The sequence below is a fragment of the Sus scrofa genome, chromosome 7 (assembly GCF_000003025.6).
Source record: "Sus scrofa isolate TJ Tabasco breed Duroc chromosome 7, Sscrofa11.1, whole genome shotgun sequence".
NCBI lineage: Eukaryota > Metazoa > Chordata > Mammalia > Artiodactyla > Suidae > Sus > Sus scrofa.
In genome coordinates, this window is record NC_010449.5 from 32,807,999 (window position 1) to 32,821,146 (window position 13,148).

General features: G+C 47.8%; 1 pseudogene; it reads right to left on the minus strand.

Moving 5' to 3' along the window:
* On the minus strand, window positions 12,200–13,148 carry LOC106504397 (annotated as a pseudogene).

Below are 13,148 nucleotides of genomic sequence, written 5' to 3' on the forward strand. Positions count from 1 at the left end.
TCATACCTCAGGGAAGTTTACAAATATATATTTTCTCTGTAACGCATGTTACAACCTTCTTGCACTTAGGAACGCTAGATAGCGCTTCAATACGACACTTGGGGCAGTTTTAAACAGCAAAGTCACCAACAAAAAGCATAAAAATGCAAAAAGCATGACACTAAATATACCATAAAGGACACTTGTTTATACTCTGATAGCTGATATAAGAAGGCAGTGTCACCTTGCCTCACCTTAGCCGGCAATGTTGAACAAGTCATGCATGGTGGGTGACACATTTTTGGACAATTTGCACAAGGCTACATTTACCATGAAAGCACTGCGAGTATTGGTTTGGGGGTTATGAATATGGTTTAGCCAGAAGGCAAATTCACAAATACATAATCTGTGAATAATAGAGATTAATTGCATCATGATATGGATGGCTGAAGTCTTTGGTGATTAAGGAGGTTTTTTTTTTTCTTTTTTTTACGCTGAACCTTTTTTTTTCACATACTTTATTTCTTTGAGAATCATGAGAACAGCAAGGTAGATGGTTTTATCCCCATTTTATAGATGTTGAGGGTGACAAGACTGTTGCGGGGCAGAGACAAGAGTGGAACTAGGTTGGAGTTACAGCTCAGTGGGTTAAGAAGCCGACTAGTATTCATGAGAATGCAGGTTCGATCCCTGGCTTCACTCAGTGGGTTAAGGATTTGGCATTGCCACAAGCAGAGGCAGAGGTCACAGATGCAGCTCTGATCTGGCGTTGCTGTGGCTGTGGTGTAGGCCGACCGCTGCAGTTCCGATTTGACCCCTCGCCTGGGAACTTCCACATGCTACAGGTGTGCCCCTAAAAAGCAAAAAAAAAAAAAAAAAAAAAAAAAAAAAAGAGTAGAACTAGGTCTGTAACCTTTTGTGCACTCTATGTGGGTTTTAGTTTCAGTTACCGCAAAGTGTAATTATTTAAGCCTACTCAACCACCACTCAGTTTTGAAACCTTCAAATTTCTAGTCATCTAGATACTCAGTTAACAAAGTCATTTTTTAGGAAATTATTTTTTATTATTTATATCAGTATGGACTCACAGATATTTATTTTATTCCGTGGGTTAGAAAATCCAATTCGATTGTTACTTTCTTGTTCAAACTGTTCCAGCTTTAGCCACTGGGAGCACTTTCAGGTTGGTTCCTGTGTCCTCTGTCCTTGTTTGGAGCAGTACCTAGTCAACACTGTATCAGCATAAATGACCATTTATCTATATATTTCTTTCGACTAAGACGTCAGCTCCTAAAGGGAAGCTTATATCTCCCTTGGCACAGGTTCTTTGTATAAGACTGGCTCATAATAAAATTGACAGAACACTGTAAATCAACTATAATTTTTAAAAAAAGATTCCAGGAGTTCCCTTCATGGCTCAGCAGTAACAAACCCAACTAGAATCCATGAGGACACAGGTTCAATCCCTGGCCTTGCTCAGTGGGTTAAGGATCCAATTCCAGCATTGCCATGAGCTGTGGTGTAAGTCACATACAAGGCTCAGATGTGGCTGTGGTGTAGGCTGGCAGTAGCAGTTCCGATTGGATCCCTAGCCTGGGAACTTCCATATGCAGCTGGCAAGGCCAAAAAAAAAAAAAAAAAGAAAAAGAAAAAAATTTTTAAATAAAGAAAATTAAAAATAAGAAGTAAAATAAAATCTCCTTCTGGGGCGGCGGGGGGCGGGGGGGGGGAACTTGCTCATAGTAGCACTCCACAAGTGTTGACTTTGGCAAATCACCTGGAAATCCGTACCAGTATCATTTCCATTTCTGGATAGCCTGTGGGCTAGCAAATCAGTGAACACCTAGCCAAATGTAACCTACTCAGGGAGACATAGCCAAAGGAAACCAAGCCTGCCACATCCATTCAAATCTTTGAGCAATTCAGCAAGCATGGTAGATAAAGGGAAACTTATGAACTTGTTTATTAAGATTGCCGGCAATTCTTTGACCAAGTTTGAACTATCCTAAGGTTGTAAGGAAAAATGTTTGCTAGGAATATGAAGCTGCCTCTGCCCTGGGAAACAGAAAGTAGGGTTATATGGGTAATTCACTGTTTAATGGTCAGATATCCCAAAGTTGAGAGCTGGGTTTCCCAGGCCCCTGTGTAACTCAGGGCCAGCTGTGGGAAACTGGAGACCATTCCAGGTGTTTGAGGCAGAAAGGAATTGAATAAGGAATCAGTTCCTTCGAAATCTCTGGAACAGCCCAAGAGTCTTTGTTCTGGGTCTCTGGGATCACTCTTGAAATAATACTGCTGAACTTGTCTGCCAGGAGAGTTGTTGCCACAGCCTGACTCAGGAAGGTGGTGTCAGGAGGCCACCTCTGGAACTGTTAATTTCCAGAAAACATCACCACAATAGCAGCCCAGGCATCAGGAGTTGACCCAGCACTGAAATATTGCTGCAGAGAAACAACATAACTCCATGACCTTGTTTGTCTGAAGCAAAGGCGGCAGGATGGTGGCCTCTGCCTCACTTTTATCTTCCCAGGTTCCCAACCAAGTCCAGCCTTCAGAACCACAAGGGAGGCAGGCTGGAGCATTTGGTTTTAGTCGAGGTGTTGGAAGGTACATCAGAGGGTTTGAGAGCAGCGCTGGACCAGTCGATACACCATATCCCCCATACCCTGGGTGACTGCTCTAGTCACTGGCTTTCTGACTGTTCTTGGAACACACCAGACTTGTTGCCCCTGTTTGGATCTTTGGATTTGCTGTTTCCTCTGCTTGGAATGTCCCTTCCCACAGATCTTCCCAGTCCTGTTAAGCATCACCTCCCTACAGAGACATTCTTCATTCAAAGACCTCCAAAATAGAAGTTCTCGTGTGGTGCAGACCGAAACTGCAGGGCAGTTTGATCCCTGGCCTGGGAACTTCCACACGCTGTGGGTGGCCAAAAACAAACAAATGAACAAAACCAGAGACTTCCTAGATCCCCCACAGAGTTCCCTGGTGGCCTAGCAGTTAAGGATCCAGCATCATCACTGTTGTGGGTCAGGCCACTGCTATGGTGCGGGTTTAATACGGCATGCCTTGGGCATGGCTGAAAAACAAAGATGCTCCTCTCCACTGGATCTTGAGCCTGTTTCTTTTTTTCTTCTTCTTTTTAAAAAATCTTTTTAGGGCTGCACCTGAGGCATATGGAAGTTCCCAAGCTAGGGGCGAAATTGGAGCTGTAGCTGCCAGCCTACACCACAGCAACTCGGAATCCAAGCCACATCAGTGACTTACACCACAGCTCATGGCAATGCTGGATCATTAACCCACTGAGGGAGGTCAGGGATTGAACTTGTATCCTCATGGACAATATGTTGTGTTCTTAATCCACTGAGCCACAATGGGAACTCCCAAGAAAATTTTAGAAAAATATAAAGCCTGAAAAATTTTTTGATCTTTTTGTATCTTTAATATGTGTCATTTCTGAAAATCACCTACTGTGATTTTTTTTTTTTTTTTTTTTTTTTTGTCTTTTTAGGGCCGCACCCACGGCATATGGAAGTTCCCAGGCTAGGGGTTGAATTGGAGCTACAGCTGCCAGCCTACACCACAGCCACAGCAACACAAGATCCGAGCCGCATCTGCGACCTACACTATAACTCACAGCAACACCAGATCCTTAACCCACTGAGCAAGGCCAGGAATTGAACCCACATCCTCATGGATACTAGTCGGATTCATTTCTGCTGCGCTACAATGGGAACTCCCCCCCACTGTGATTATTTATTTATTTTTATTTTAATTTTTAAAAATTTTTTAAATTTTTTAATTTTTTAAAATTTTTTGTCTTTTTACCATTTCTTGGGCCGCTCCCGCGGCATATGGAGGTTCCCAGGCTAGGGGTCCAATCGGAGCTGTAGCTGCCAGCCTACGCCAGAGCCACAGCAACGTGGGATCCGAGCCGCGTTTGCGACCTACACCACAGCTCATGGCAACGCCAGATTGTTAACCCACTGAGCAAGGCCAGGGATCAAACCCGCAACCTCATGGTTCCTATTCGGATTCGTTAACCACTGCTCCACGACGGGAACTCCCCACTGTGATTATTTAACTCAGCCTTTTTACATATATACCAACATGCAAACACACAACACACACAAATAAAAACACTCACAAACACAGCTGTGCAGACACAAGCTCACGCACAAACACACCTGAAGCAAATCCCTTGTTTTTGAGACAAAATCAATACAATCAGAAGGTACTGGTAAAACCTGTTTCTCAGGGAAGAAAATCACTATTTTATCCTTTGTTTGTTTTTTTAGGGCTGCACTCTCGGCATATGGAAGGCCCCAGGCTAGGGTTTGAATCAGAGTTGCAGCTGCCAGCCTACACCCACAGCAATGCAGGATCCAAGCCGCGTCTGCAAACTACACCACAGCTCACAGCAGTGCTGGATCCTTAGCCCACTGAGTGAGGCCTGGGATCAAACCCGAGTCCTCATGGATGCTGGTCAGATTTGTTTCTGTTGAGCCACGAAGGGAACTCCATCACTATTTTGTTCTTAAAAAAAAAAAAGTACGTGTTTAAAATGGTAAAAAAAAAATCTGTTTTACTAGCAGAGGGGAGGGGAGGGAAGCTGAGGAGGGTTTCGTGGAGCGGCCGGCAGAATCAGGAGCTCAGCCTCCGTCTTCAGGGCAGCCTGATTGGGGCAAGGGTGAGGAGGAGTGGGGGGTTGGGGTTTGGGTAGGGAAAGGGGGTGGAGGCGGGGGATGGGGGCGGTCTCAGAGGCCCTTGTTTACCACTTGCTTGGTGGGCAATTTGATTGGAAAAAGAAAAGCATAGCATCAGTCTATACATAGAGACTGATGATAGAAGAGACCAAAGAAAGGAAAAATGAGGGCGTCAGAGAGCCAAGAACAGTGACAGTGGCTGTGGGGACTTCTGGGGGGGGAGAGTGCAGGGGAAATGGAGACCCAAGGCTGGGAGGAAAAAAAGAAGTGAGACGCACGGAAACATTTACACATCCTGAAACCGGTGGGGAGACGTCAACACGGAATGAAGTCTGTCCTCCGTGGGACACGGGATGTACAGGTGATAACAGTGAGGTGAGAGAAATGCTCAGAAATATTCAGGGGTTGTACGCTTAAGAGTGAGCCCCTTCCGGGAGCAGCCTGCAGAGGCCGTGGGAAAAGGGGAGACCCTCTTTTCTCTGGGGAAGTTCGAGCCCGCTTGCTTCCTCTTGACACCATCGGTCCCCAGCCCAGAGCCCCTTCCTTCACCCTAAGGTGGAAATGATGAAAGAAGAGCATACAGCTCTCCTGTCCCAGGGGTATCTGCACCTACTCAGGCCCCCACCCTTCCATTTCCTCCCCTCCCTTCTCAGGGCTAAATCCCACTTTCTTCTGGGACTCAGCTTAAAGGGCTCTGCCTCCAGGAAGCCTTCCCTGACGCTCCAACCTTCAAGACTCCTCCTGTGGCCCCCAGTCCTTCCCTCGGGACCTCATCCTGGGTGCAAATGGCCCTGAAGGACCCCCCTCTTCCCTCATGAGTTTGGGAGCCCCTTGGAATGGGGGTTGTGTCTTACTTTCCAGAGTATCCCCCAGTTCCTAGCTCAGGACCTGACACACCTAGACACTCAGCAAACCTAGTGAAGAAAGGGAGGACGGAAGGCCAAAGATCTTCTCGGGGCAGGCCAGGGGGCGGGTGACAGCGCACAGAGAATTGCTCTTCCCGGGGACTCCTGCTTTGCTTGAAAGGCTTATTTTAGGCTTGGGGATGTGGTGCTGGGAGATGAGACGGTATTTCTAGTGCCAGTAGCTGATGCACGGGAAAGATTAGGGAAGGAGGCAAGGGACAAGGAAGGTGACATTCTTGCATCCTTTGTGGGTATTCTCCCATCTGTAATTATCGACAGTCTTCACCAGAGACTCCAGAAGTGAGGGAGAGAAAAAAGGAGTAGGAAGAGGAGGCCAAAAGAGCGGTAGGAATTTGCTCCTCAGCAGCTCATCCTCCATAAGCATCCCTTGGAAAACAAGGAATGGTGGGCCCTTCTATTCTGCTGAGGGTCTCGGTCTGTTCATGTCACCAATATTTATGGAGCATCCACTATGTGTCAGGTGTTGTTCTAGGTGCTGGGAAAATAGCAATGAAGAAAATATGGTGCTTTGGAGTTCCTGTTGTGGCTCAGCAGGTCAGGTTAAGAACCTGACATAGACTCTGGGAGGATGCGGGTTCGATTTCTGGCCTCGCTCAGTGAGTTAAGGATGCTGCATCGCTGCAAGCTGTGGTCCAGGTGTGGTTTAGATCCTGTATGCCGGCCGCTGCAGCTCTCATTCTACCCCCTAGCCTGGGAATTCCATATGTCACAGGCATGGCTGTCCAAAAAAAAAAAAAAAAAAAAAAAGAAAGAAAGAAAATAGGTGCTTATATCTTGGGGGAGATTGCTATATGCAGTAAGCCAGGTGAAAATATATATTAAGGGGAAAAAACCCAGCAGGGTAAGTGGTTTAGAGAGGGGGGAGGAGGGGCTGCTTCCCACAGGTTGGGAGGGAAGACCTCTGCCAGGGCTTGTGAGCAGACACTTGAAAGAAATGAGCGGAAATCAGTGGACACCTGGAGTGGCAACCTTCCAGGCTGAAGGGACAAGTGCAAAGGCCTCCCCGAGGCTGAAGTGTGCTGGGTAAGAGGAACTGCAGAGGCCAGCACAACTGGGGCAGAGGGAGGGAGGACGAAGGGGTTAGGAAGGAGACTGGAGCGTGACATGCACTGGATCACTCAGCAGCCAGCAGGGCACGGCGAGGACTGGGGATTTTTCCTCTGAGTGCGGTGTGAAGGCCTGGGGAGGATGCGCAGCAGAGTAGAGGAGGGCCTTGAGCTGCCTAAGGTTTCACCAGGATCCCTCTAGCTGCTGGATGGAGAAGTGACTGCAGAGGGAATAGGGGTGGGTCCCGGAGACCCATTAGGATGCTGCTATTGGTGGTGGCAGGGGAGGTGATGAGAAGTGGCAGGATCTAGGAGTTCCCTTCGTGGCTCAGCGTTAACAAACCCAAGTAGGATCCGTAAGGATGCGGGCTTGATCCCTGGCCTCACTCAGTGGGTTAAGGATCTGGCATTGTCACAAGCTGTGGTGTAGGTCACAGACTCGGCTCAGATCCTGTGTTGCTGTGGCTGTCGTATAGGCTGGTGGCTGTAGCTCTGATTCAACCCTTAGCCCAGGAGCTTCCATATGCCACAGGTGCTGCCTTAAAAGAGGTTTCTGGCAGCTGGTAACTTTTTTTTTTTTTTTTTTCCCCAACATGTGGAAATTCCCAGGCAGGGATCAAACCCCCTCCACAGCAGTGACCCAACCCGCTGCAGTGAAAACACCGGATCCCTAACCCCCTGAGCACCAGGGAACTGGCAGGGAACTCCTAGTTGAGCTGATTCTCAGAATCTGCTCTCCCTCCACCTCTTCTTACATGAAGGTCCATGGCCACCCCAGCTGGGAAGGGGATTCGAACCCTGAAGTTGGCCTGTTTTATTTATTTTTTCTGGTTCCAAATCATACCTTGTGAGACTAGGACAGAGACAGACGATATTAATTCTCCATCATCAGCTAGAGGTGCCCTAAATCCTAAATAGTCACCCCTAGAGGAGCTGGTTGAGAGGGCGGTGCAAAGCCAAAGCTTGTTGCAGACTGCCATCTGCTGGTCATTCTGGGACCTGGCTTGGATCTAAATCTATGCCTCACCAGGCAGTGAGAACTCGGTGGATTGTTAGAATAGTACCTGGCACCCACTGTGTTCAGTAAAAGTGGGCTGTCATCATTATGCCCATGGTTTGGAGGAGCATGGTCAAAACAAACAGTTTTCTCTGACTTCACACCCAACATTTATTTATTTATTGTCTTTTTAGGGCCACATCCAAGGCATACAGAAGTTCCTAGGCTAGGGGTCAAATCGAAGCTACAGCTGCTGGCCCACCCTACAGCTCATGGCAACACCAGATCCTTAACCCACTGAGTGAGGACAGGGATTGAGCCCGAGTCCTCATGGATACTAGTCAGGTTCATCACTGAGCCACAACAGGAACTCTCAAATGGCGATTATTCTTGCCATGTTATGAGCCAACATGAGGAACTGCTTTCTGATCATTATGAGAGAAGCCAAGTGATCCATGAAGCTGGAAAGGGGGTCTATGGTTACACACAGGAGTAAGAGGAGTCTCCAGAGAACTGCGTCCTCTGGTATGGTAGCCACAAGCCAGCTGCTTGAGGCTCTTGAAGTGGAAATAATTAAAATGGAATTAAATTTTTTTTGGTCTTTTTTTAGGGCTATACCCGTGGCATATGGAAGTTCCCAGGATAGGGGTCCAATCAGAGCTGTTGCTGCTGGCCTCCGCCAGAGCCATCGCAACACCAGATCCGAGCTGCATCTGCAACCCACACACAGCCCATGGCAACGCCAGATCCCCAACCCATTGATCAAGGCCAGGGATGGAACTGGCAACCCCATGGTTCCTAGTCTGATTCACTTCCCTCTGTGCCATGACGGGAACTCCAAATGGAATTAAATTTAAAATTTGTTTCCTGGATTGTCATGGCCACATCCCAAGTACTCAATAGCCACAGGTGGCTCGTGGACGGCATAGATGTAAAACAGTTCCATTAAGCACAGAAATTTCTGTTGGACAGCACTGCTCATCAAGGACTCAGCAGAACTAGGCATCATTGGGGAGATCCACAAGAGAAAAATTAGAAACCAAAGTTGTGGAGTTCCCATTGTGGCTCAGTGGTTAACGAATCCGTCTAGGAACCATGAGGTTGCGGGTTCAATCCCTGCCCTTGCTCAGTGGGTTAACGATCCAGCATTGCTGCAAGCTGTGGTGTAGGTTGCAGACAAGGCTTGGATCCCGCATTGCTGTGGCCCTGGTGCAGGCCGGCAGCTACAGCTCCAATTAGACCCCTAGCCTGGGAACCTCCATATGCTGCGGGAACGGCCCTAGAAATGGCAAAAAGACAAAAAAAAAAAAAAAAAAAAAGAGAGAGAGAGAGAGATAAACCAAAGTTGTGCTGGAGTTCCTTGGTGGCTCAGCAGGGTAAGAATTTGGTGTGTCACTGCTGTGGTTTGGGTTCAATTCCTGGTCTAGGAACTTCTGCTTGCCACGGACACAGCCAAAAAAATAAAAATAAAATTAAAAAAAGGAGTTCCCATTGTGGCTCAGCAGGTGAACAACCTGTTGTCTCTGTGAGGATCCGGGATCAATCGCTGGCCTTGCTCAGTCGCTTAAGGATCCGACATCGCTGCAAGCTGTGGTGTAGTTTGCAGCTGCAGCTCAGATCTGGTGTGGCTGTGGCATAGGCTGGCAGCTGCAGCTCCCATTCGACCCCTAGCCTGGGAACTTCCTTATGGTGCAGGTGTGGCCTTAAAAAGGGAAAAAAGAGGAGTTCCCATCGTGACTCGGAGGTTAATGAACCCGACTAGCATCCATGAGGACATGGGTTCAATCCCTGACCTCTCTCAGTGGGTTAAAGATCCAGCGTTGCCGTGAGCTGTGGTATAGGTTGCAGATACTGCTCGGATCCCGCGTTGCTGTGGCTGTGGTGTAGGCTAGCAGCTGTAGCTTGGATTCGACCCCTAGCCTGGGAACCTCCATATGCCACAGGTGCAGCCCTAAAGAGACAAAAGACCAAAAAAGGCGGGGGGGGAATGTGTAAGGATGTGCAGAGAGGGGGTACCATGTGAAATAACAGCACATACCAATGAGATGGTTAGATGAGCACAAATGCAGTCTATAATTAAATGCCAAAAGAAGTCACAAACGCATGCATGCACAATAATTGGTCCATGCAACCCTCCCTCCCCTGCAAGAGCCATCAAACTTGAGAATCCCCAAAAGGAAGCAGAATCAACAGAAGGCCGTCAGGGAAGGGGGAGCCACCGCTGGGGAGCACTGGGCCTCTTTCTGCCTTCTTCCTGGCATGGTTCAGTTTAACTTGTGGTACAAGTTTCCCAGCCTGACAGGGGGCCAGGAGGTAACGGTACTGACAGAGGAGTGTCTGCGATGGCCTAACTTGCTTAGCATCCTGGGGTTCTTGTAAAGGGTGTACATGTGCTTGGTGAGGAAGGGCAGGCAGCAAAAGTGCAGGAGCATCCGGGAGATTTGGAAGACCAAGTGCAGGTAACCCAGCTCCTTGAACTGCTCTTTGATGGCCCCGTAGGTGAGCAGGACCACGGTGAAGCTGAGGAGCTCATAGGTGATGATCCACACAGCATAGCACAGCAGCCCCACGTAGTTGTTGACGTGGATGCAGCCAAGGAGCACGGAGCTGAGCACGATGGTGATGGTTGATAGGCAGATGTTGATGCTACTCTCGTAGGTCAGGACCCAAGAGACCAGCTTAAGGTTTGTCACCTTGTAGATGCTGAACTGGTCCTCGTAGCCAATGGATCTAACCTCATTCATTTCAAAGATGAGGAACTGGATGGTGTTGAGGAGGGAGAAGACGCCCAGCATGAAGGAGAACTTTTTGTCATTCATTTTGTAGGTGTTTTGCCAGAGTATCTGCTGCAGGGGACAAAAAAGTCATGGAGACACATGAGAAGATGACGGAGCTAGGAGTTCCCATTGCAGCTCCGCAGGTGATGAACCTGACTAGTATCCATGAGGATGTGGGTTTGATCCTTGGCCGTGCTCAGGGAGTTAAGGATCCTGAGTGGCTGGGTGTAGACTGGCAGCTGTAGCTCCAAGTCAGCCCCTAGCCTGGGAACTTCCATATACCATGGGTGCGGTTGTGAAAAAGAAAAAAAATGATGACAGAGGCAGGCCTAGATGAATTTCTCTCAATCCACTAGATGTAAGTGGAAGAGCTGTGGGTAAGAATGCCATATGGACAGGCCATGGGCTGGAAGTCCAGGGACATGGGCTCTGGTCCCTGCTCCGGCCTCGCCAGCTTCAGGTGAGCACATCACTGGGAGCCGCGGGCCTCGTCCCAAGGTACCACTGGATGGTCCTCAGGTAGCTCTGCGGTGCTTTAAGGTGGCGCAAAGAGCGCTCCTGCTGATTTACTCCCTGGGTCTCATCCAGAGTTGTCCCAAGTCACAGGCTTCCGTGAGCAGAGAAAGGAATGGGGGAGGCTGTGAGGGACAGTGGGGAACAGTCACACACAAGGGGACACGTGCAGTCCTCCGGCTGCTCTGTTTCCCATGAGGGGCTGTGGCCTCCTTCCGCTTTCTCCTCCTCACTTGCTCAATCAACCCCAAATATTCTTCTTCTCCTTTTTTAAAAATTAAATTACATTTTATTATTATTATTACTACTATTGGCTGCACCTGTGGCATGCGGAAATTCCCAGGCTAGGGTTTGAACCTGAGCCACGACAGTGACAACACCGTATCCCTGGATCCGTGGAGCCACCAGGGAACTCCTTTTTTTTTTTTTTTTGTCAGTAGCAACAGTTTTATTGCTGTGGCAAAATGTATATAATATACATCGTCCCGTTTAACTCTTTTTTAGTGTACGATTCCGTGGCATTATGGATATTCACATTGTTGTGCAACCATCACCAGCACCCATCTCAACTTTTTCATATTCTCAAAAAAAAAAAAAAGGAATTTCCCATTGTGGTTCAGTGGCAATAAGCCCAACCAGTATCCCTGAGGATGTGGGTTTGATCCCTGGCCTCGCTTAGTGGGTTAAGGATCCAGCGCTGCCATGAGCTGTGGTCTAGGTTGCAGATACATCTCCGATTTGACCCCGAGCGTGGAAACTTCCATATGCCGCAAGCACAGCCCCGAAAAGCAAAAAACAAAAACAAAAACAAAAACCACACACACAAAAAAAACCTCCTGTACTCATCAAACACTGATTTTTCCTCTTGCCTTGTTAGTTCTACTTTCCGTCTCTATGAATCTGATTACTCTAAGCACCTCATATAAATGGCATCAAATAGTATTTGTCCTTTTGTCCTTTTGCATCTGGCTTACTTCACAGCATATTTTCTTTTCTTTTTTTTTTTTTTTTGTCTTTTCTAGGGCCACACCTGGAGCATATGGAGGTTCCCAGGCTAGGGGTCTAATTGGAGCTGTAGCAGCAAGGCTACACCAGAGCCAACACAGGATCCAAGCCACATTTGCAACTTACACCACAGCTCACGGCAACCCTGGATCCTTAACCCACTGAGTGAGGCCAGAGATCGAACCCCAAACCTCATGATTCCTAGTCGGATTTGTTAACCACTGCGCCACGACGGGAACTCCCACAACATATTTTCAAGGTTCATCCCAAATATTTTTACACCTTATTCCTTACTTACTCCCCCAGCTGTGTGTGACTCCATAGTTTACTCCTTGATACACAAACCTTTCATTGCCCCCAGGCTCGGAAGGGTCGAAGATGGGGTGACCGAGGTAGTGTGCTGGCTGGTGGAGAGCTGCACTGACACTTTCCTGTCCCCAGTAACCACACCTCACCTCATCCCTACTCACAGAGCCATTTCTTTTTTTTTTTTTTGCTTTTTACTTTTATTTGCATTTATTTTTGTGAAATTTATTCCCTGGCCATAAATTTTTGTTTCTTTAGTTTCTTCTGGGATCTTTTTCTTCTGGTGCAACCTCCTCTTCTGGCTTAGGAACAATGTGCTCTTTTTCAGTCGGGATCATCTCAGTGGGACAGGGGGAGCTCATGTAAGGGTTGATCTGACCGTGACCATGAGGTCTGTTAGGTCCTTTGCTGTGTATCTTAGGAGCTTTGTTCACCTGGATGTGCTCAATGACCACAGAATCTGCATCAGGCCCTTAAATTTAACATTACTCTCTGCATTTTTGAGCACATGCAATAAAAATCAGCACTCTTTTTGGGCCACCAACCCTGAGTCCAGCCCCACTGTTTGGCCTGGGGCACATAACCAACTCCGCCACTGTTACGATGGACTGGCACACTTTGCTTCCGTAGAGGGACATCCTTCAGATGCTTGGTGGCTTTTCGAATACGCATACTCTTAATGGCCTGGGCAGTTTCATGAGGGTTCTTCAGGTGAACATGAAGATTTGAACCTCTTGATTTGCATGATCTTGTGGGGTTTTCTGGGTCCTGTACATAGCGAACCATTTTTAGAGATCACCTCAGGCTGCTTACCGGAAAAGCCACACACAGGGCAGTTTCTAGAGCATTTTTGCTTGTTTGTTTTTTAGGGTCACATGTGCTGCATATGGAAG